The sequence below is a fragment of the Hibiscus syriacus genome, unplaced genomic scaffold (assembly GCF_006381635.1).
Source record: "Hibiscus syriacus cultivar Baekdansim isolate YM2019G1 unplaced genomic scaffold, ASM638163v2 tig00110260_pilon, whole genome shotgun sequence".
Taxonomy (NCBI): Eukaryota; Viridiplantae; Streptophyta; class Magnoliopsida; order Malvales; family Malvaceae; genus Hibiscus; species Hibiscus syriacus.
The window spans coordinates 437598-464076 of record NW_024062651.1 but is presented as its reverse complement, the minus strand read 5'-3'; the positions used below and the strand labels follow the sequence as shown (position 1 = coordinate 464076).

Genomic DNA, 26479 nt, shown 5'->3' with positions numbered 1-26479 from the left:
GTTACATCTTTGTAGTAAGGGTGTAAATAGCTGACCGACCTGTAAAACTGACTGAAATCGACTCGAGTTAAAACTGTTTTTGACCTGCGCTGTGGCGATTTGAAACCGACTCGAGTCGGAATTGGTGTTGACCTGAACCCGAGTTGGACCTGGAAATTGTGGATCTGAACCTGACCTGCACCCGACCTGAGAACGACCTGAACCCGAATTGAACCGAAAATATGATATCCGAACCCGAACTGCACCCGACTGATATAGACTCGAACCCGAGATTGACCTGGTAAATAACTGGTATACTCGACCTGTTTTCAACCTGACCTGTTATGAACTGACCTGTAATGACTCAACATGTAAATGATCTGACATGTTAAAGTGATCTGATATTGTCCTGACTTATAAGTAATATGTTAAAATTAATATAATTATGTTATTTTAAATTTATAATAAACTTATGATAATTAAATTAATATGATTACTTTCTGAAATTTAGTTTTTATATTAATTATAATTTGTATATTATAAATTTAATTTTTATATTAATTTCAATTCTTTATATTTTATAATTCTTATATTATAAATTTATTATAATCACTAAATTAAATTTAAATATTGTCTTATTGAACATGGTTTTATTAAATTATATAAATTGAGTTAAAATATTCATAAATCTAATTTACTTTTAATGTGAAAATTGATTAATAAATTAAGTATAACTTAACTTGAAATTTTAAAATAAAAAATATTTAGTTGAATGATGAACTTATTAAAGATTTGAAACTTGAATAACATTATAAATACTAAAACAAAAAAAATTATAAATAAAGTTAATTTTATTACACTTGAAAATACTAAAATTACAATAAAATCAATTAATCAAAATTTCATTATCAAATAGTCATCATCCATAACAAGTAAAGTATTTTCACCACTTTAAGTTCGAATGTAAAGATCGGACCCCTCTTTTGCCTCCGGGGAAGCTGTTACGGTGAACCATTCTTTCAACTTTCACAAACTTGGTGGAAAGTAGAAATTAAACAATAACCTACCAGAAGACCAATTTCTCTTCTCCTGGAGGCCGTCTTGCCTCGATTGGTTTCCGTCCGGTTATCAGCTCCAACAAGATAACCCCGAAAGCATAAACATCAATTTTATCATGCACTTTTCCATGTTGGAAATACTCGGGTGCCAAGTACCTACATACCTAAAATATGAGAGAAAAAAAGACAAATCTTTACTGAGTATTTCATGAAGCAAAATAAAACGAAAAAGTGTCCTTTAGCTTTCTATAGAACAATGTTGTTGACAGCATACCCAAATGCTCCTTTAACAGTTTTGCAAAGGAATGGAATTGAAGGTGCGGATGTCTAAGTTGCTAATCCAAAATCACACAACTACAACCATTACAATTGCAGATATCACATAATCAAATTGCAAAACGACGACTTCTATCCGTTTTCAACTCAAGAATTAAGGACCGAGATCCTTACCTTGGGTGTTTTCTTGGAAGAAAGAAGAATGTTGGAGGGCTTGATATCTCTATGAACAACACATCTTTCAGTTCCGTTGCTACTATAAATCCTTAATATACCGCAGTTTAGCAAAATAAGCTAATTGATCCAAAGGCTTTATGCTAGAGAATCAATTTTGAAATACCGAACATACAAAATGTAAAACAACATTGTACACACAGGAGATGCTGGCAACCTCTGTCAACATCCAAACCAGTTTACATCAGGTGTGAAGAACGCAATTGGAAAACTAAAGCATTTGGGATGGATGAAGTGGGTTTTACAAATATCAAAATACAATTTTGCAGTATAATTTAAGGCCCTGTAAGAAAAACCTGTATTCTCCCATCTGTTTTTGAGCTATCAATATCTATTATAGCCTTGATTATTGGATTCAAAGAATGTATAGTGAATAGAATCAATTACATAACCAAATAATTTGTTCAAATTAGTATTGCTGCGTATCCCTCCAAAAAGAAACTTTAACAGATAAAAGAAGGCTCCTTGATAGAGAAACTTTAAAAAGTAATGGAAAGACGTAAACTTCCACTTATAATAATTTGGTGAAATAACAGTCAGTACACTAACCGATTTGATCTAAAGTTTCCCCACTCAAATGCCAATTTATGTCTTCGGATGCCATAAGAAGCGTAATGAACACTTTTAATTTGTAGAAAGCATCCAAACCATGCAAACTAAATATATTTCTACTTCCAAAACTATAACATAACATTCAATCATACAACTTACGGGCAAAACAATATAACCATACCTCAAAGGAAAGAACCCTCACCTTTAAGCTTGAAGCTACCTGTCATTTCAATCAACTTCATCAAGATATATACAAAAAAAATAAACAAATTCCAATTAATAGAATAACACTAAATATCACTCAAAAAGGCCGAAAAGAAAAATAGAAGCTTTGTGCTCACCCATGTAAAAAGTGCTGAGAGCCCAACACCTACTCCAATCCAGAAAAGCGGCAGCCCTCTGCAAAATATGAACACATAAACAACTAAACAAAGAAATAAATGTTAATAAAATATACACACACCAGAAACTATATATATTTGGAATGTCCGTCTAATCAATACTTTCTCTTTCAATAACCTTAAACTGCTATAAAGTAAAAGTAAACAATTAAAAACTATAATTATTTCACTAAAAATGTGTAGATTATTGAAGTTTGATATCAATTCACATACAGCTATTTCATATACAAGAAAAATAATACAGTATTCCATTATACATGAAAACTATGTCTCTGTTTGATAATCGGTTTTTGCTCATTACAAAGTTACTAAGTGTCGGAACCGTCTTCGGTTGGGCTTCGACTTGAATTGATTGGGTTAGAGTCGTCACCGATCATTTTAAAAACGATATTTAGGTAGATCGGACACCATCTTACCTGATCTGCATTTTACCATAAACGTGTCGGGCTCAGGAGTCGGTTACGGTCAAAGAAGGATTAGCACCCGCACCCTTGAACCGCCCTTTCGGTACCAATTAATTTGCCGGTTGTCTTAATTGCAAAAATTTGAAATTTAACTTAAAATTTAGAAATTCAATTCAAATAATTACCTTTGATCGATTGAAAATATCGATAAAAGTCAAAAATGTTAGATTTTAAAGGTAATAAATAAAAATAAGAAAAAAACAAATAAATAAAAAAATAAACTAAAATTAAAAGGAAAAAATGAATAACTAAAATAAAAATGCTAAAATTAAAAAGGGAAAAAATGAATAACTAAAAATTTAAAAGGCTAAATTGAAATAAATCAAAATTGATAGATTAAATTGGTACTAAAAATGAACTGCAAAAGTCAGGAGGCCAAATCACAATGAGAAACGACTTCAAACAAACAAATGAAATTTCTTCAAACCTGGAAGGACAAAAACAAAGTTTGGCCCTAATAATTCCAAGACCAACAGGTTACACCCTTGGAGCATGTAACCAGTACACGTGAATAGCAGCAGATTTCCATTCTTCTTATATGTTTTTGACTCACTTGCCTTGTACATGGTACTGAGCATCCATGTAGTTCTTCAAGGCAACGATATCCACATCTTCCGAGTCTCCAAGATAGCTACGGAAGCGATGCTTTTTCCTAGATGCTATGAGAGCCTCTCGATCCTTGGATTCAAGCCGGTAAGCGAGCCGGTTGTTCGGATTGAATTTCAGCGCTTAGACAAAAGAAATCAAAGGGAAAGTTCATGAGCTTCCTGCACTGTCTTCCCCCTCCAGCAACAGTTGGTTGTCGTGGTAGAACGAGATGGCCGGGAAAAGAGAGGCCAACACACCGCCCAGACTGTGACCGACCACTATGATTTTGGCATCGGGGTTTCTCTTCAAAAGGTCTCTCAACGTATCCGTATGTCGTAATAAGCTTGCCCCCCCCCCCCCCCAAAAAAACATTTTTGCATCCCTAAAGCTTTCAAGAAACCACTGTGAATCCTTCCGATGCCGTTGAATTCATACCAAGACAGATCAGCGCCAGAACACCAATCATCGGCACTAAATGGTCGCGTTCCTCTGAAGCAAACAACAATGGTATTGTGCTCGGCAGTTTTGTTCCGGAACAGGGAAACTTGGGTATCAGCTTTCATCATGAAATAATTCCAATAATTTTTGAATCCAATGAGTTGCATCGACTTAGATTGGGCATCAACAACAGTTGATTCAACACAATGGCAGATATCCTGGCCGATAATTTTGCGAACAAACCATGGCCCTGGAGCAAAGATGGTAAGAGCACGTGTAGTGGTTGAATGATATTTAAATTGTAACTTTTGAATCTTGACGAAGTTTGACAAAAATGGGTTGAGACAGTGTACGAGTGACATGGTAAAGGTAGAAGGAGTGAATTCCATGGCCCCCCTTCCTCATTCGTCTGTGCCTCTTTTTAAATTAAAAAAAAAATACTAAAAGTCCATTTGAAAGTGGAGAGCAGTGAGTTTGAGGGGGGAGTGGTCCACATCTCCCCTGAAAAACAAAACCCACGTGATTTATAGTGAAAGTGGTGGAGATAATGGTAAGGTAGGTATGAGGCCTACAAAAAATAAATATTAATAATAATAATGGAAATAATAATAAAAATAAATAAATAATATAATATAATATTTCTGTAGATCCGGACAAAAACGAGTGTCTACACGAAGAAAAAGGATTAAAAATAGATAAATGACTAAAATGCAACATTAATTCTAATATAGACTACTACTTTCTAATCCTGTGCTGAAGCAATGTTTTCCCCCTGAAAAATTAGCTCATTTTATCCCATTTTCAAAAGCAGAAATTAAAAAACCAAAGATAATACAAGGAAAACGATGAATTGAATTACATATGAGAGGAAGGCGGTGGCACAGTTGGATAAGGGTTGACTCTAACCGAAGAAGTTTGTTGATTACTTGAAGAAGAAATGCTGGAAAACCTTTTGTCTCCAGATTTTCTGAAAACTAAACCATAGGTAGGGAAAACAGGAAACAACAATGAAAGAGGTAAAACGAGAGAAAAGGAGGAGATTTTAGATGTTGAGTGGGAAGAAGAGAGACCAAAAATAAGGAGGGATGGTTTGGCTGGGAAGAGGCTGGCGAGAGAAAATGGTTAATTTTGGGGCATGTTTTCAATTTCATTCCTATAAAATTTATATTAATAAACTATTTATAATTAATATTAAAATAATTATATATTATAATTAATATTAATATAATTAATATTAATATTAACTTATATTAATATAATCTAGTTTATAATTTATAATTTATAATTAATATTAATATAAAATATAGTCTATCAAATTAATATTAATATAAACTATATGTTATAAATTATATAGTATAGTTTATACATTATAGTTAATATAATTAATATTAATACATTATAGTTTATAAACTATATATTATATTAATATAAATTATAGTTAAGATAATTAACATTAATATAAACTATAGTTTATAAATTATATACTATGGGTTATCAAGTATAAACTATATAGTACACTAATATAAACTATTGTTTATAAACTATAGGTTACATATATAATTTATATAACATATAAATAGATTGTATATATACATATACCATAGGTTATATATAATATACATAGTTTATACATACATGTACTATAAGTTACATATATAGTTTACATGTATACATATACTATAGGTTACATAGATTAACTATTGTCTATGCATGGTGTTTAGGGTTTAAAGTTTATACTATATATAATTTAGGGTTTAGGGTTTATATAAACTATATACTTTATTACTTTATATAGTTTATGCATAGTGTTTCTATAAACTATATAAATAATTTACTTTATATGGTTTACATATATAGGTTATATATATATATAGTTTATATATACTATACATAGTTTGTACATACATGTACTATAAGTTACATATATAGTTTACATGTATACACATACTATAGGTTACATATATTAACTATTGTTTATAGACTATAGGTTAATGTTACATATAATCTATATAAACAATTGTTATATAAATTATATATGAATTATCAAATGTGTCTATACATATATAATTATAAAGTTTAGGTTTTATATAAACTATATACTTTATATATATACTTATATACTTTATATTTAAACTATATAAACTATATAATTTATACATAGTATATAAATTTTAGTTTATATTAATAAACAATATAATTTATACATAGTATATATATTTATAATTATACATAATATAAATATAAATATAAGTTGTATATATTTAAATATAATTCATATATAATTATATACTAACTATATAATTTATATTAATAAACTATATAGTTATATATATATATAATATAAATATAACTATAGTTTATACATATATATATATATATATATATATTATAGTTGTTTCAATTTTTTTCTCAACTTTTGAAATGAATGCAATTAGTCCATTTTACAGATTTTCTTCACATTTTACAATTATTTGATTTTATCCCTTTGTGTTGTTTAATTTATTTAAATTTTTATTTTTAATTTCATATTTATTCAATTTAATCCTTAAAATTATATTTTCATCTGAAATCGACCCATACTTATTACTTATTTATATTTTTAATTGGCCCATAATTTTTTAAATGGGTATAATTTAGTACATTTTATATTAATTTCAACCTCAAATTTTAAAATTATTTTGATTTGGTCCCTCATCAATGTGTGTTGTTTAATTTATTTATATTTTTACTTGTAATTTTATATTTGTTCAATTTAGTCCTTAATTTAATGTTTTCATAAAATTGATCCATGATTATTTATATTCTTAGTAATTTACTCTAAATTGATACAATTATAAATTGCAATTTAACGTTTGCGAAAGAAGAAAATAATTAATCCAAAAATAAAAATTGACTCGATTTGAACTCAATTCGTATCTGATAAAGATCTGACCTGAATTTTATTTGCCAATGATGTCACCCTATCTGAATGAGATCCGTCTGAAGTCCATCCGAACCTGAATTAACCTGGTCTTTATTTGTTCCGGACCTAAACTGACATCGATCCGAACTGAAAATATCCCGACCTGAACCCGAACTGTACCTGGTGTCAAATCAACCTGAAAAATGACCCGACCTGATTTGACCTAGACTCGACCTGATCCGAGTCGAAACATCAAATTTACCTGACTTGACCTATATCTGTTTTTACCCGACCTGACAGGATTCGACTGAAACCTGAATGATTACCCGATTTTACATCCCTACTTTGTAGGTTCGCCCAAGGGTGTCGGGTGCCTCTGCTAGGCAACATGAACAAACCTACTTCTATTAAGAGTATTGAGATGTATTTATTCCAGCAGAAGGGGAGGGATGCCCTCCCCCTGCTTATATCACGATAAAGATGCCTCCACCCATCAGTTAAATTTTTTTGAGAGTGTTGAATTGCTTATCTATCAATTAGGAATATTAAAAAAAAATCCACATGTCTCTTTTGTCACTCTAAAAACTGATTAAAAGAGTCGAGATAATTCCATCCTGATAATAAGAATTATTTCATTATCACATCCCATGATGTAGAGATTACTCCCTCCCAAAAAATGTTGTGTTACCTACACATCTATAATATTCGAAAAAAGTAACCCTATAGTTCTTCAAATTTTCAAAGATTGTTGGAAAATTAAGAATTAATTGAATAAAATTGACGCTCTTTACATAAATGGTCACTTGGTGAAAATACTTTTAATAATAAGTTATTTGATTTGGTTTAAAGTTGCATCCATTCAATTATACCTATTAGCTTTCAACTATAATCCCTTCATCAAATAGTCTTAACTCATTGTCAAAAGGTAATAATCTTTTTATTAATTTCCTCTCCTCTATAAATAGACTAGTTAAGGCACAAATCTTAGAGACACAAGTTACATCATGCAAGGTTAAAATGTTGGAATAAGAAAACACTTAGAAAACTCCTTCTAAATTCGTTCTTCCCTGTGATAGAGAAACACAAGATTGCGTTCGACTGATCACTACAGTTGTGCTTATTGTTGTGATCATTTATTGTTGTATCATGGGAGACTGACGTCCAATGTTACTCAAAGCACTGAGGAGAGGGTGAATCTTTCTTAAGGAAAATGTTCATACATGCCTTAACAAAACTTCCTCTTCTGTTTATCTGACACTGCTAATCCTTAATTTCATGTTAAAATATGAGTAAAAAGTTCTATTTCTCTACTTCAAATCTTTATTTATTTTGCTTCGTTCTATTTATATAATAATATTTGTTTATTATTATTATTATTATTTTATGTCTCAGATTAACCATTTTGTCAAACAATCTTAAGAAAAATTCTTTATTCTATTAATGTATGTCAAACATGATAACGAAAGAACCAGTGGAGAAGTGTGGTCTGTGATTAATTTTTTATTTCAATATGCAATTCAAAATTGTCGGGGACTATTTAATTTTATGTTTTTATTGGTCAAATCTTCACATGGTGCATTGGTGCATGTCATGGAAGGATGGAATTGGTGCTAGGTACCCTCGAATATTATTTATTTACTCTTTTGGAAATTTTTAGTTTGCATGGTATAATAAATTTTATGAACTACATATTATCTACCTTTGAAATCAACAAAGAATAAAATTTTCAATCTGCAAAATTAGAAAATAGAAGTGAAACTTTGGTGCTATAGAACAAGGCATCAAAATTAATGCTATACACAAATACACGTAATTGTGTTCGGATTTATATTTTTTTTTTCTGATTTTATTTTTATTAAAATCTGACATTTAATGGTTTCAACAAAATGACATTGATTGTGAATTTCTATTTCGGGTTTTAGTTTTACTAAATTCCCTTCAATTAACAGAAATTACTCATCGTGATTAATATGGTACCAAAACAAAATTTTGATTTGTTATGAACAGAAGATTTATTTCAAGATTTTAATTCTGCCATTTTTATCAATTAGAAATATTTAAAAAAATTCTACCTCTCCCTGTTGTCACTCTAAAAACAGATTAAAAGAGTCGAGATATTTCCATCCTGATAATAAGAATTATTTCATTATCACCTCACATGACATAGAGACTCCTCCCTCCCAAAAAAAAAGGTATGATACCAACACATCTATAATATTCGAAAGGAGTAACACTACAGTTCTTCAAATTTTCAAAGAATACGGGATGCTTGTACTTAACTAAAAGAAAATTTCATAAGCAAAGATGTCTTTACCACTATAAAGGGGGATAAAAGGCATCGTATTGTATTTACTTACGACAAAAGAAACTCCACCCAATAATCAAACTCCTCTAATGGTATTAGGTTACAACAAAGAAGTCCCAAAATCTTTTGCAGCTTGAGGAGATGAAGTTCTACCTAAGGAATAATTGTTAGAAAATGAGTAATCAACGGGTAGAGGGTTATGGAAATAAACCTCCTCTCGAAAGTTTTTTAATCTTTAATAAAAAAACTTTCAAGAGGAGGCTTATTTTCATAACCCTCCATAGCATTAGTAATACTATGTAAAAGTCTTCGAATCTAAACCTAATCTTTATTCAACTATTCCACTCAATTACTTAAATTTAAGATTTCTAAAAATTAAATAATATTCCATTTAACCATTGATTGAAACTCAAACATCCTTTACACTTAAATTCATGCATTATGAATTTTAAATGCAAAAATCCAGCCTAGTGGCTGCAATTAAATCTTATACTTAGTTAATGCATTTGAGATTTTAATTTGGCTTAAAATATAAAAATGTATAAATTATAGTATTTTTCACAAATAAGTGCTTAAACTATTTTTTTTAATGATTCTGGTGTCTAACGTTACCATTTTAGGTGTTCGGACCGTCAATGACGTTAATTTCCTCCGTTAAATAAAACTGTCACAATCTGGTAAATTTGAAATTTATTTTTCTAAAATAATATTAAAAATATTATTATATTTATAAAATATTCTAATTTCTTTTAAACTACAAAAAATCCCCAAAATTCCTGAAGTCCCAAATCCTAACCCTAACTCATCGTCATCGTCTTTTCTGGCCACGATCACCGTTGCTGATGTAGTCTCCACCATCTTTCTAGTCATACATGTTGAACATAATTTGATATTTTGATATACCAAAAATTAATTAATATTTTTAAAGAAATTTTAAGATTATATTCGATTCAGACATTCGAGTATAAAAATTTGTTCCATATTACCCCTTACTTTATTTAAAAATTGAGTCATATACTGAAAATATTTTTAAAAAACAATTTTACAAAGGGTTTCTAAATTTAATTGAGTTAAAAACTAATTTTTAACTCAGCAGTATCGATACTGCAAGAACAATACTGATATTGTTAATGTTGTATCGATACACTACCGATACTAATAGCCTAAAAATACACAGTAATATTGATACTCCTAATAGGAGTACTGATACTCCCTTTATGTTTTTGACAAATGCAAATTCCAATATCCCATTTTGATACCGCTATTGTGCAAGTATCTATACCAATATTGATATTCAAGTTGGAGTACCGATGCTTTCCTCTTCCAACAACTAGATTTTTGTATTTAATGCAGGTAGTACCAATACTCTAATCACGAGCACCAGTACTCAAGGCATCTGAGCAGAATTTATTGTGAGAAATTTCATCCCAACGACTCTATTAACTCCCACAACAACTCAAACGACTATAGCTGAATGAAAGGGTATAAAAACAAGAGTTCAAGTCATATGTGAGGACAAGAGATCAAAGAGAAAGGCAAAACAATTACAAAGAGTAAAAAAACCAAGTCAATATTCCTAAATATTCTTTTTGCTTTCAAGAATACTTTTGTACTTCTTTGTTTCATTCTTTCAAGTGTTTTATTTGTTCTTAATTGTGCAAACATATTCCTTGTAAGGGATTTTCATAGTTTTTTTAATTTCCTCTTAGGAAGGGTTGTACACTTGAGACTTTTGAGTATAAGTCTAAGTGCTGTAAGGTTACACCTTGTCCTAAAAGGTTTGAAAAAATTAGTAAATTTGTTGAAATCCTTAGTGTGAAAGCTAAGGTAGAGAATGTAGAATTCATTGAAGAAGTTGAACCACTTCAAAATTGTTTGTGTCGAAATTTTTATTTTATTGCAAAAAACTTCCATCAATCTTTTAATTGTCAATTCACCCCCTCTTGGCCATTTCATTGATTCGATTGACTCAACAATATGTCGTCGTAGTTGTCATCGATAGGCCGTTAGAATCGTGTGAGATTGTAATTTTCATCATAGGGTTCACAAGGTATAAAACGTCGATTCATCGTTGATCAATCACAATTTCATTAGGGTTTTGGTCACTAGGGGGAGATGAGATCAAGTGGAGCTTCATCGACGATAAAGGGTGATGGTCGGAGTGAATTTAGGTGTTGAAATGAAAGTTTTCAAAGTTTTTTGGGGTTATTTCAAAATTTCTAATTTTTTTGAATTATAATTATAATTTTTTAATTTTAAATAAAAATTTTAAAATTACCAGATTTGACACGTATCACTTAACGAATGAAATTAACGTTTTTGACGGCTTGAACACCTAAAGTGATAATGATTGTAACGTTAGATACCGAGATCATTTAAAAAATAGTTTAGGCACTTATTCGCGCCATAGTTTGAGCACTATTTATAATTAAACCTTTTAATTTAAGGGCTTTCTTGATTGTGAAATTTAGAGGCAAAAGTGCCCAAATAATGATATGAGAATTTTTAATTCCCAAAGTAGTGTATTCACCCGATTAATTCCTGATATATGGTGTTTTCTATAAAGTTTTGGGATCTCTCGACGTCTTCAGGGGTGTTCATTGTTAGATGGATTTCTAGGCGCCTTTAATGGGATTCCAGGGAAAAAATTTGGCTATTTTACACAAATATCACCTTAACAAAAATTAATTACTTGTTAGTCATTGTTTAAGAATATTTTACAGATCTAGCATATTTTTAAATACTTTCTATAAAATTATTCATGCATTAAATTACATAATACAATTATATCTACCAATTACCACTTGACACTTTCTGATACGTTTTTGACCCTTTCAAAATCTTATACGTATAGTATATTCTAGGAAACTTTGAGGGTAAGTAATTTAAAATATAAATAATTTTATAAAATATTACAGATCATCATCATTTTGAAAATAATTTTGCAGAAAGACGCGGTACATGTACCGCATAGGATTTTGAAAAATATTTATAAAAGTTTTATAACTAATATTTATTTTTCAAAATCCTATGTGATGAATGTGTTGCGCCTTTCTGCAAAATTATTTTTCAAAATCCTAGAATATACTATACGTATAAGATTTTGAAAGGGTCAAAAAACGCATCAGAAAATGTCAAGTAGTAATTGGTAGACATAATTGTATTGTGTAATTTAATGTAGGAATAATTTTATAAAAAATATTTTAAAATATGTTAGAACTGTAAAATATTCTTAAACAGTACCTAACAAGTAATTAATTTCTGTTAAGGTGATATTTGTGTAAAAATGCCAACTTTTTTTAAATGCTAAAATGCCGAGATTTCCACAATTGAATTCACTCAAAGACGCGAGAAATCTGATCCACTCCTGAAAACACCGAGAGATCCCAAAACACTGTAAAAAACATCAATCAGTGACCACATTACTTTAGGAATTAAAAATTTTCACATCATTATTTGGGCACTTTTGCCTAAATTTAGAGGGATTTTTTTTGTTGTATTAAATATATATTTTTTTCATTCTGCTTTCTGTTGGAATAATCATGTGTAAATGGCTTAATTAAGTGAATTCTGGAAATTGACACTAAAGAGCATTTTTATTTCTTTTGTTTTCCAGCTGAAAGCGCTTGATGATGCATATGATTTGAGAGCAAAGTTAGTAATCCTTTAGCCTTCGTTACAGTGAAATAGATGAAAACATAAATGGAAACCATATCACCGCCTCTCCCTAACATTTTACCTTCCAACAAGTTTTTGCTCAAAAAATCTCAATCGCCGCCTCGATTTCCAAAACACTGGTCCAAACCAACAGCGCCACCGCCGACTCCGACCGCCAAACCCATTTCCACTGCTCACGCCACCGTCAGTCACACCACCTCCGACATTCTTCGCTTAATGGATTCCCTTTCCCTTCATATACCCCCTGATATCTACGCCTCCCTTATAAAAAGAATGCACCCTCTCCCGTCACTCCTCTAGCGCTCTCCGCTTACATTCCCACATCCAGAACAGCCGTATCAAGCTCTCCTTGCCTTTGCTTAACCGCCTCCTCCTAATGCACGTTTCGTGTGGTCACTTTGAGATTGCACGTCAGACGTTCGATCAAATGTTTCCTAGAGACTTCAACTCTTGGGCTACCATGATTGTCGCTTGCCTCCAGGCTGGTGATTCCGAACAGGTCATTTCTTATTTTGTGCTTATGGAACGTTGTAATTCCTTCTTCAAATTCCCATCTTGGATCATCGTGTGCCTTCTCAAATCATGCGTCTTGACTAAGAATATGGAGTTAGGGAAGCAAGTTCATGGGCGGCTACTCAAGTTGGGTGTTACCCGTGATTTGTCTTTAACCGGGTCCTTAATCAACTTCTACGGGAACTTCAAGTGCATGGATGATGCCGAAACTCTCTTTACTCGGTCTTCAAAGCGTAACACCGTGACATGGACGGCAAAAATGGTGAACAGTTGCAGGGAAAATCAGTTCCGGCAGGTGTTCGACGAATTTACCGAGATGGGAAGACAAGGCATAAAGAAAAACAGATTTACGCTTTCGAGTGTTCTAAAGGCATGTGCTGGGATGGATGATGAAGGGATGTCCGGACGACAGGTTCACGCCATTGCCATCAAGCTCGGGTTGGAATCCGATGGCTTCGTTCGATGCGGGTTGATCGACATGTATGGGAAATGCAGGTTGGTGAGAGATGCTGAGAAGGCGTTTGAGATTGCTGGTGATGAAAGGAATATCGCTTGTTGGAACGCCATGGTTATGGGTTATGTGCATAATAAGCTGTTTGTTCAGGCCATTAAGCTTCTGTATGGAATGAAAGAAGCTGGACTGGAGGTTCAACGATCACTGATCAATGACGTTAGGGTTGCTTGTGGTAGCAGGACATAGTGGAATAAAGGGCATCTGACATGTTCTGTTAGATGGGTTCCTAATATTATGAATCGGATGAAAATAGACTGTAAATAGTTGGATATAATTACCGAATGCAGAGAGTCCATCACCAAACTTTCTTGTATATAGTGGAATATAAGTTGATAGACTCAGATACGGTTAAATTTTATGATGACGATTTTAGATCTAAGGACTGGAATATACGAGTAAAATTCGACTTAATTAATTAAAAGAAATCATTTTTTATTCAACTTGACATTAAATTTAAATTTAAATATAAATTTTAACAACTCGAATCCAAAATTTAAAAATAAAATTTAAATTATAATATAATACTTGTTAACTCGATTAATTCAAAATTTTTAAACTCATTTCATCAATTACCCACCACTAATCCTCGCTTGCTTAACCCAAACTTTGTACAAGGTAAATGAAAACTCATACCGGCTAAAATTATAGTTTTAATAATAAAAATAATATTTTCTTCATCCCATTAAATTTACCCTTATTGAGCTTTGAAATTATCACATTCAAAAATCATATTAAAAAAATTAACATAATAATACTTATATTTCTTTTTTACCCTTGTCAAATTGTCCAATCAAAACAAATCTATCAAACACTTTTGACAGTAGTTTTATCATTTCGCTCCTTTTATATTATTTTGAATACAGTCAAGTCCCTAAAATTATGCACTTAATCAATAATGGAAAAAATAATAGTACAAAGGGGGTATTTCTTTTTAACATTTTTAAAGATGGTCTCATTTTGTTTTGTCGATTCTCAAGTGCATTGTAACGGAATCTACTCAAGAACCCGAGTATTATACCATAACGAAGGCAACAAATCTTTGGGAAAGTTCTTTCAGAAAATATAAGAACGATTAAACACCAAGAATTCATGGTTTTGAACAAAACTGTATCTAAATGCCAAAAGAAACAAAGATCAGTACACTTCAGAACAAACAAAAATGCCTCAACCACTGAATTAACAACTATCACCGCCGAGTCTAATTCGTTCTACGAATTAGCTCGTTGATGTAATTCTCACGGTTGCCCGCATCTCCTCCTTCGACATAGTGGTTTCTCTTCTTCTTCAGACCATCTAATGGTGCCTTGAGCTGAAAGGGCCAAAGGAAATTGTTGGCCTCTTTAAAATGAGGTCCTACAGTCATGATCTCATGGATGAGATCTTCCACACAGATGATGCCAAATTTGCCCAGAGCCTGTCAACAGTAAATGCTCAGTTCAGATAAAATTCTGCAAACGCAATATGATACAGACCTGCTCCACAATTTCGTTGTCTGTCAACACGATTCTCTGTTTGTTCAACTTCCCATAACCTCTTTTGTAAATCGATTCCCTCACACTCTTGAGATTAGGGTATCTAAAATCATATATAATGAGAAATAAGATATCAAAAGCGGATATCATTACTAAAAAGTAATAGCAGGTAGTAGGAAGACGAAAAAAATACCCACAAGTCACATAAGGCTCAACAAGGTGAAGCATGTTCATTGTTGCCTTATTCACTTTAAGAAAAACACCATTGAAAATCTGCAATTGATATGATAGAACAAAACAATTTAGAATCAGATTTGATTCATTTATTGAAAGAAAACATTATATAGTTTCCTGTACATAAAACCATCGGTTTGTGGTAATGTTGGAAAGAAAAACCCAGAGTTACAATGACAAAGTGAGCACAATATGGAATTGGCTAATTTAACAAAAAGCTAACAACCAATTTCGAGCTACAGTATCCATGACAAACTACACAGAGTTCCAACGACTTCAAATTATATATAAAAAATGTGGTACAACATGATTTTAGATAATAAATCTAGAAAAGCAGGCAGCACAGTAAGAACTAACATTAAAGCATCAAAGAGAAAGGTGATTTCAGCTGGATATCTGAAGTCTAACACAAATGTCATCCATCCATGGAAGATTCATTACATACATACACACCATTCAAGAAAAGGAAAAGTGGGGAATCAATTCTCATAATCAGTATTCTCTTGGTTCCAGAAAAGATTTGGCAAACTACCTGTCTCAATCGCAAGAGCTGTAAGATCTTTCTCGTCCTAGGGTGCATGGCATTGATACTGAAACCAAAAACATTCACGGCTCGTTACATTTCAGAATTTAGATTCATATACAAATGTAACATAAAAATAGTCACATACCCACGGATTCGGATGACGAACAAGAGTTTAGTTTCTGGATCTACATAGAATCCCCCTTTCAACTTTGCCTCCCGTTTCAATTGAATCAGCTCTTTTTCCTGCCAATTATAGACCACAAATAGTATAGTTCTGAAGCTTTTATGATTTGCTAAAAACAGATTAAAAACCAATCAAAACAGAACAACAAATTTACCTGAGCCTCATACTCCTTTCCATATTGCTTAGCCCTAGTGAAAATCAGCTTGCGGTTCTCGACTTTTTTCTTCTTTGCAACTTCAGTCTCCTGCTTTTTGGCAAGCTACCATTCTTCATTCCACTTCTGCTTCTTCAAAAGTGACTCAGGAACCACAGCCTTAACTTCCTCAACCAATATGAGAACTTGACACAGACCGAAGTGTTACCTCATCCATAGTCTTCCAAGCCAAACACAATCCTCCTCAACTCCATACAAAAAACCACACGATTTCCTCACCTTCACAATTCTAGAATTATGTAGTTTTGATTACATGAAAAAAGAATCACAGAGAGATTAACGTCTCTCAGCAAACTTCGGAGACGATGAACTCTCCGAGGCATCCCCAAACCTTCAGACATTCTAACTAAGTATTTTCAGTGCTTCCGGCTGGCTTGGGTGCTCTGGCCTGCCAATATGTTTGAAATCTCATTGACTTTCTTCTCAAGGTCTCCCGGAGCCACTGGAATACTCTGCTGCCTCTCCACACTTTCCTGCTTTTTCTTCAAAGGATCTTCCTCCTCCGCCCCTGTCATCTCGACATCAAAATCCCATGTCCTTTCTACGTTAGGATCTTTTGACACAAACATGTTTTCCATCCAAAGTTTCGTCTGCCTCCTCAACTTCGGTGATGAATCCTGAGAATTCTCAAGCTGCTTCCTAACCAAAGAAACAACCCCACCATTCCCGCTTTCATCCCTTAGCCATGGACTCGTCGTTGGTACTTTCTTACGAGGAGGTGCCCAGATCGAGATATCCCACTGTGCCACCAAACCTTCTCCTTCAAAACCCTCAACGTGTAAAAAGTCTCCCCATGCCCCAATTTACCACACAAAAAACAAAACGGTCGCAACTTTTCATACTGGAAATTAGCATAACCAGTAGAACCATTCAGAAAGGCCAGTCATTTTTTTCGTTTCAATGGTTTCCTAACATCCACACCCACCCGGACTCGCATACTGCCCCGATAACCTTAAGTAACCGTCGATGCATCGTATTCTAGAAAAGCACCGATAAAATTACCTATCTGCATTGCCACTTGTTCTGAAATATACCCCACCGATAGATCGTTGATCGACATCCAAAAATTTACCGTATTCAACTCCACCCCATCAGATCCTCACCTGATTGCAACCGATGCATAATCAAAATATGTGAATTAAAACACCTAGGCTCCTCCAAATCCACTCTATCCACGTCTACCTAGTTAGAAAACCTGAACAAATAGCGCCCACCCCCCAATTCCGTAATGGAAATCCCTCCAATAAGGGTGCCAAACAATTGTCAGCGTAATCCTCATTACTTGGAAATTAACCATGGCAGCATTGAGAAAGCGTCCAACGAAACAATTCTTAAAAGAAACTTGCTTGAAGGTACCAGTAGGAGTTAAAACCAAATCCTGCTCCTCCTCATCAATCAAAGAAAAATCTTCAAGTTCACGCTCGATTTCCCACATAACCCCCGAAAATCATTGAAAAAACAAAAATATACAAATGATATCAAATAAACAATAACTTTTTCTTAAAATGTATTGTTTTAGTTAGATATTTATTTTTTCAAATTTGATTAAATATAATTTATCAATTAAAATATCACATGAAACGAATGCATGTCGTTTCAAGTTTCAAATACGTTTTACAAAATATACAAATGATAAAATACGTTTTGACTATATATAATACGATAACTAATGTGGAGAGAAGGTTATTTTTGTAAATAATTTTTAGTAGATAATAAAATTGTAACCTTAAAAGAATTCACCATTTTAAGAAAATCTAACCCAATTTACTATTTCCCTTCTTTTATGAAAAAAAAGACGAACAAAATTTGTCGGGTTGCAACTTGCAGCAGCTGTACACATGAGGATGACGACGATTCAATGAGTGTTTCTTCATTTTTCTCATAGTTCATCTCTACACTTTTCTCTTTCTTATCCAATCATCTAATAAGCATATTCTTTTTATTTTCTCTGTCAAGAAAATGTTTTTCTTTCAAGTATATTTTCATTAACTAATCATACTTGTCACTGATAAATATAATCGTAGTACTTCCACTCCCATTTAAAAGGTTGAATTTTGACTCTTTAAGCCTCTCCTTATCTCTGGTACAATTTAAACTTGTTGTTCTGGGTAATTCTTAAGTTTCTTGAATCAGCAAATTTATGGACTGTGATTATCTTCTCTCGAATTTAAAAACTGAGTTTTTTTTTCCTCTCATTTTTTAATACAAAAGGATTATCATGGGTAATATTTTATGTAGCAGTTCATTTGTCTATTTCAGTTTTCTAATCATTAGTATTATTATACATGAAATTGGTAGAAAAGAATTGGATTTGTTTTAGCTGAATAGGCTTGAATTCCTGCTGCTAGGGAATCGACCATTTGAACAAAAAACGGAGAAGCCTCTGCAATTTTTTAGGTTAATAGCAAATCAATTGAGTTCAGTAAGTTGGTAGTTTTACTTATTTGAGACGCACATCATATGTTTGTTCTCATGTTAAATCATTTTTTTTGGGGTTAAAATCAATTTTCTTGTTTCGAATTGACTTTCCTAGAAGTTTCTTTTGAACCCATAAACACTTCTTCTAGAGGATTTTCTTTTGTTGTATGAATAAGGAGTTTTTTAGATAGAATATTCACCTTGTCTTTCAACTTCCTTTATCCCTTTTGTTGTCTTAGAACTTTCCCAACATTTCTACTACAGATTTTGGTGTTTCTATGTCTTTCTTTTATGATTCATGTTTGTGTACATTGAATGACAAAGATGTTGAAATCTGTCTCAGTAGTAGTAGAAGATTGAAGCCATATAGTTAAGAGGCATGAGCCAACCGAAAATCAGGCGTCGTGTGGGTAAATATGAGGTGGGAAGGACTATTGGGGAGGGGACATTTGCAAAAGTGAAGTTTGCAAGAAATTCTGAGACAGGTGAACCTGTTGCACTTAAGATCCTTGATAAAGAGATGGTTCTCAAGCACAAGATGGCTGAACAGGTTTCTTATGACCCATTGTTTTCGTTTCTTTCTTCATGTTTCGAGAATGAATTTTGTTTCTAGTTTCTTTACTTTTGTTCTATTTTGCATTGGTGAAAACATCATCCATGCTTTTATTTTCATAGTTTGTCAATGCTGTTGTAATCACATTTTAGGAAGTTCGGGATATCATATCCGGTTTCTTATATTTTTTTCATGCTTGTTTTCGCAGATCAAGCGGGAAATAGCAACAATGAAGTTGATAACACATCCGAATATTGTCCGTTTATATGAGGTTTCCCTTTCTCTCTGTGTTCTGGTTTGGTTGGGAGGGGGAGGGGGCGTCTTGGTTTATCATGTATCATGTACTTGTATTCCATTTTCTCCTCGTTTTCATTAGAGCATGTTGATAATTTATTCTGCAAAATTTATATTTCTCCTTGTATTTTGCAGTAATATGCTCGACTGTGAACTGTCTGCAGAAGTATGCAGCCAGTCTAGATAGATGATTAAGATGAAAGAACAACTAGTTTGTAACCAATCTCTTGCAATGCCTATATGAAACTTTTCGCTCTCCCTTTACATGGTTTCATGGTTTTATCCTGCCGTCTGATCCTTATACTTTATAACTTCTTAATGATGCTTCGAGCTGTTCTGTGTGTTGGTCATCGAAGAAAAGCAGACCAACCAACTTGGTTTAAAAAAGCGCGCATCAGGCGCGCTTGATGCGTGATGCGGCCGTTGCGATGGTCAAAACGCATCTGGCAGCCTGATGCGGTAGGGGTACATAATGCGGTCTGATGCGATCCGATGCGGTTGATGCGGGCCGATGCGTTTAGTAAAAGTTTTTTGGGCGTTTAGTAAAATCTTGGCCGGCACAGTCCCGGTCAAGGTTAACCCTGACAAGAAAAGCAACGTTGCACTGAGTGTGGTCGCCGTTAAAAACTTGGCCACCTACCGAGATGATGGAGCTGACTCGTACAACTTCTGAGTCATGGGTTTCTTTTGATCATTCGACATGATGAAAAGCCCTGATCGTACAATGAAAGAGATCAACAAAAGAAGGGCAAAACGGAGTGTAAGATGATGAAAGAGGGATGTTGATGTGAAAAAGAGAGCTGTGAGGGTGGCGTTATAAGGAGGGAGGTGAAGTGTATATTTAATACACCTTTATCATACGCGTGTACCAGATTATCTAGAAAGGTGCAATGTTGTAATTGAGTCTGGAGTATTGTGCGCGTGTTTGGTTGAGCAGCTTTGCATGGATGTTAGTTGATGAGGATGTGACGCGTGCCTCAGACTCTTGGGCGGGCTTAGTAACGGATCTTTTTCTGTTCGATAATGGGCATGCGTTTCGATGCACTACTCGGTTGAATTAGTTCTTCGCATTAATTCAACCATATGGATTCACACTATAGTTCAAATTAAATTTTTAGTTATTTTAAGATGAAGAAGATTTGGTGTTTCTTGATGATGATCTTACATGGGATGCGGTGGGTAGAGTTTCCGGGGCTAATGAGTAAAGTCATTTCACTAGAGGATCAAGAAGAGGAGGTGATGATGGGTTCAGCCCATCAAGAAATGATAAAGGAAAAATACTCGCTCTTGTTGATGAAGATGAGATGGAGGAAGACATTGGAGTGACTGATGATGATGAGGGAGATGGAGACGTGCTCGGGTTTGATGATGGGGATCTTGGAGACATTTAGTTTGTGACTAGAGAAAGTTTGGAGAACTTAGTGGGAGGAAGGGAAGTGGGGGCTATTGTTGATTTGTCTTTTGGTTGTTTTGATTTTCCTACGCGTATTTGTCTATTTTGTTATTCAACATTTATGAAGTACTATTAAACTACTTTTGGTATTAATTGAAGTATTTTTGATATATAAGTATTTACAAGGTATAAAATTAGTTCAAAAGTATTTTTTTTTATGAAAATTGGCGCATCGGGTTCGTGATGCGAGCGCATCACGCATTACGCATCGGCTTCGGAGAACTAAACGCATCAGAGCGCATCCCGCATTTTAAAACCAAGCCAACCAACAAGCTTTAAATTATTTTGTTCAGGTAATGGGAAGCAAGACAAAGATATTTATTGTTTTGGAGTTTGTTACCGGGGGAGAGCTCTTTGACAAAATTGTGAGTTGGTGAATCTTTCCATTCACATGGCTTTGCTTCTGATTGACTTTAACCATTTCTTAATTCTAAAGGTAAACCATGAACGGATGAGTGAAGATGAGGCACGGAGATACTTCCAGCGGGGGTGTTTACCATAGGGACCTGAAGGTATCTTAACTTGGCACATTTCGGGGTGAATTTGTTTATACTTACATATCTGTGCCCACACATGCATGTTATGCTGTAAGGAAATGAAGTTCCTTTACTATTTCTTGTGATGTTTTTTGCGGCCTGAAAATTTGCTGTTGGATGCTTACGGTAACCTCAAAGTATCTGACTTTGGATTGAGTGCACTATCTCAGCAAGTCAGGGTAATTTATAACTTTTTCCTTTTATTGTAAATGGTGGGTGATTATTAAACTTCGATGCCTGAATGCTCGAGCATTCTCGAGTCCTCAACCTTTTCCTTTGAACTACGAAGTCATCCGAGTTTGTTCTATCCCGAGCTTATTGATGGTGAAGGCCTTACCAAGTAAAATTGTTGCCGAGTGGAAAGGCAAATGAACATTGGTGATAATTTGATAAACTTATTTGATGTAACAACATGAATCTAGGTCCTTCAGACGCGTTGAAAGAACAAGTTCCATTTTGTAGTTTGAACATTCTTAATGTTGAATTTGTAGGAAGATGGTCTCCTTCACACTACCTGTGGGACACCAAATTACGCTGTTCCCGAGCTAAATCACATTAATTTTCTTCTAGCATTTGCACCACAGAAAACCATTTATTATGTTGTTTTTTTGTGTGTTCCTATATAGGTCCTTAATGATAGAGGTTATGACGGGGCGACCGCAGACCTCTGGTGGTGTGGCGTGATACTCTTTGTGTTGCTTGCGGGTTACTTGCCTTTTGATGATTCTAATCTTATGAACTTGTACAAGAAGGTTAGAGTTTCCTAGTTGCATGTTACAGTTATCTGGTATGTTTCATTACCTGTTTTTACTCTCATTTTCTGAAACTTGCAGATTTCAGTAGCTGAATTCACTTGCCCCCCTTGGCTATCTTTTAGTGCCATGAAACTGATAACTCGAATCCTCGATCCAAACCCAACGACTGTAAGTTATTAATGTAGCCATGCATATTTATGTATGATATTAATATGTACGTATCTCTTTTTCTTGTGTTTCAGCGCATTACCATTCCCGAAATTCTGCAAAATGAATGGTTTAAGAAAGATTACAAACCTCCCGTGTTCGAGGAGAAAGATGATATGAACTTAGATGATGTAGAAGCTGCATTTAAGGATTCTGAAGTAGGTGGATGAAACATAAGCATAAAAATGCTGTTATATTTGGTGGTGCTTAACATTTTTTTCTTCTTAATAACTCTATGTTGTTGGTTTGTAACAGGAACACCATGTTACAGAAAAGAGAGAAGAACAGCCAACAGCTATGAATGCTTTCGAGTTAATTTCGATGTCGAAAGGGTTGAACCTCGGGAATCTGTTTGATGCAGAACAGGTTTGTGTTTAAGTTCCCTCTGGTTGAGAAAGAAACTACAGAGATATACATATAGTATTTAAGTTCTACAGATATTACTATTACGAAAATATGTCTCACATTGAAATAAGGTATAATGCTAAAATTAGTACCCAATGTTTGTCCAAATGATCATTTTAATCTATAATTTTTGGAGTACTTTAGTCTCAACGTATTAACTTTTTCTTCAAAATAGCCCACGTTGGAAGGAAATCGTTAGTTGACTAACGGTCAATGCATGTTATTGATGTAACATTTTCACATGTGTTTAATTGGTGATATGACATGTCAGCAATTAAGCACATGTAAATATATCACTCGGTAACATTCATTTACTATTTGTCAACTAACGGTTTCCAATCAACACGGGTTATTTTGATAAAAAAATTGAAACATTACATGCTAAAATACTTCCAAAAAAAATAGAGACCAAAGTGAGCATTTTAACAAACGTTGGAGGTAACTTTATCATTATACCTAAAATTAAATATTAATTGTTCCATTTTCTGTAGGGATTTAAGAGAGAAACAAGGTTTACATCAAAATGTCCTGCTAATGAGATTATTCATAAAATCGAGGAAGCTGCAAAGCCTCTGGGGTTTGATGTACACAAGAGAAACTACAAGGCGAGAAAATTTTGCATATGCTATAATAGTAATTATTGGAATCCATACATTGAGTTTGCTTATTTATTTATTTTTTTCTCTTTGTTTGTGTGCAGATGAGACTTGAGAATTTGAAAGCTGGGAGGAAAGGAAATCTTAAGGTGGCCGCGGAGGTAACTTACATAACATTTTATTTATTTTTAAGCTTATCTTTTTTACTTATATAATTTTTTTTTGTTAGATATTGACTCAAATTTTAATTAGAAATTAAATTAATTTGATTGTAATTATACTGGTTGAAGATTATTTGGTGATGATAAAGTTTATTTACGTGAGAATGCTTGTGTAATAAGATTTTTTGGTGAACAAGCACTTCACTCTATAAATAGAGAACAAATCGAAAATATGTCTTAGCTTTTAGAATAACGTTGGAGAATTATTTTGGAGAGATACAACCCTTTTGTAGTCTCTGCAACATTTGAGATACAACTCTTTTGTAGTCTCTTCAACATTTTGAGTTTATGTTGCAGAGATGAGTTCTGTAAGGATGTTAAGAGAGTGATTTGAGATATTTCGAGTTTTGAATGGATCGAGGGGAGAGCGGGTGGGAGCGGTCGCCCCACAAAAAAAAATTCAATTTCATATATATTTTCTTATAATTTCTCTGTATTTTCGATTGAAATCCTGATTGTGTCCCCTTCTAAAAAATTTTAAGTTTGCGCTTATAATTTTATAAATTCGCTCCTCCTAGTGGACTCACTCACTTTTCAGGATAAATATCGGATTTTTAAGTACATGAGATATTATGTATTTATACTCTTCATAATCACACCATTTACCGTGAAGATAGATATCTTATGTGATGTGTTTTTATGTTGATATAGTTATGTTTTTTCATTCACTAAACACTCACACTCTTATCATGTCAAATAGATATTTCAAGTGGCACCTTCTTTACATATGGTTGAGGTACGAAAAGCTAAGGGTGATACATTGGAATTCCATAAGGTACTACTTCATTCTTTCATTAAAATTTCATTATGTTTTCCAGATATTTCGTGTCTTTCCGATTTGGACAAACTACCAATGAGCGGTAGATAATCTTATTTGGTTTTCATTAAATTTTCATTGTCCATTAGATTTTAAGTATCAGATATTGATAATTAAAAGAATAAATTTTGCTGGCCACTAAACCCACCTTTGGTTTTCCTCTGCAGTTGTATAAAACCCTTTCGAGTTCGCTCAACGATGTTGTTTGGAAAACCGAGGAGGACGTAAAAGAAGTGAAGTAAATGAATGTTGCCGGAGGGCCGATGTTTCTCTGATCTTTTTCGATGTCGTTATCGAACGTTCCTCCATTCATTCCTTTTGCTTCACAGATGGTTTTCTTAATATTTTTGTCTCTATCGCTCGTGAGATTAACAGCCATAGAATCTTCCAATTGTTTTTCCTTGTTATTAGCGTTGGATGATTCCCCATGGAAAGCAGTGTTCTGGTTTCACCCTTTTATACTAAAATATCATGGTAAGTGGTGTAAATAATATTTGAATAGAATTCATGTGTTCTCGTTTTTATTTGTTCTACTTTCGTCTAACGACCTCTGCAATGTTGTGCTTTCGTCCATCATTTTCTGTATGTTATCTTCACAGCTGTATTTTTAAATTTTAGAACATCTCTATAGATAGGATTTCGTAAGGGCACCTTGAGAAAAACTTTTTCGAATACCTAATATTTTTCGAAAAATCATCACCTTTTCACACGACTTCAAACGGACTCGCAAACTTATTAGAACCAAATTTACTGTCAGCTGACCTTATTAACATAGTCGGCGAGTAGATTAAGGTCTCTGGATTAAGATTGAGAAAGGAGAAGTAATCTATTATTCTCTGTCACTCATCCTCTTTTGCATCCTTATGGAGATAGAGAATTTAGACATCGATCAGCGATTATTTTCTCACCAATTATGATTTTTATCTAAATCAGAAGATAAATCACCTATAATCATCGTATTCCAATTGTTCACATCAACTTTATTCATTAGAATTTAAAAAATGAAATTTTGGAATTTAAAGAAAGTAATGTTTATTTTCTATTTGTGAAGAGTGAAATGTGATATTGGATATATCATGGGATGAGACTAGGGTCGTAAATAAGCCGAGTTGAGCTCGAGTATTATTGAGTTTGACTCAACTCGAGAACTATAAAATAGAGTTCGAATCGACTTGAAAATTCATTAGTCTAGAATTTAATTTTTAAGTTCGATTCGAACTCGAAACCATAAACTGAAGCTCTTAAAAATTCAAAAAATTCGAAATGAAAAAAAAATGTTAAACTTAACTCGATTGAAACCTCAAACTCAAACTCAAATCTAAACCTTAAATACATGAAAACCTTATATTGCATTCTTTTAAAAAATCAACATATAAATATTAATATTATAAATAATTTATTTTTTAAAAATCTTAATATATTATTTTTTCTAATCGCTTGCGAGCTTTTCAAGTCGAGTATCAAGTAATTTGTTTCGGCTCGTTAAGAACTCGAGTCGAGTATTTATTGAATCTTGACTGAGTCAATCTCAAATAACTCACGATCTGTCTCGTGTCATTTATATCCCTAGATGAGACCATAAATAAGATTGTTGAGAAAAGAGAAATTACGTGTCGTTTTCATGCATAAATCTATATGCGCCCAGTCTCGAGATAAAGTATGGATAGTAAAAACATTTACATATTCCATATA

The 26479-nt window shown here is 33.2% G+C and overlaps 2 long non-coding RNA genes and 3 pseudogenes across 2 annotated transcripts; 2 read left to right on the top strand and 3 right to left on the bottom strand.

Moving 5' to 3' along the window:
- Positions 1–1148: 1148 nt before the first annotated feature.
- LOC120115268 lies at positions 1149–1562 on the bottom strand. Its single transcript, XR_005515463.1, has 3 exons — positions 1488–1562; positions 1312–1391; positions 1149–1193 (listed from the first exon to the last, which is right to left on the bottom strand). It is a non-coding gene; the product is annotated as an uncharacterized LOC120115268 (long non-coding RNA).
- A 672-nt stretch (positions 1563–2234) lies between these two features.
- LOC120115267 lies at positions 2235–4947 on the bottom strand. The gene is made up of 3 exons (XR_005515462.1): positions 4850–4947; positions 2441–2498; positions 2235–2319 (listed from the first exon to the last, which is right to left on the bottom strand). It is a non-coding gene; the product is annotated as an uncharacterized LOC120115267 (long non-coding RNA).
- Positions 4948–12860: 7913 nt separating this feature from the next.
- On the top strand, positions 12861–14164 carry LOC120115266 (annotated as a pseudogene).
- Positions 14165–14926: 762 nt separating this feature from the next.
- On the bottom strand, positions 14927–16873 carry LOC120115245 (annotated as a pseudogene).
- A 1942-nt stretch (positions 16874–18815) lies between these two features.
- LOC120115265 lies at positions 18816–25085 on the top strand (annotated as a pseudogene).
- Positions 25086–26479: the final 1394 nt, after the last annotated feature.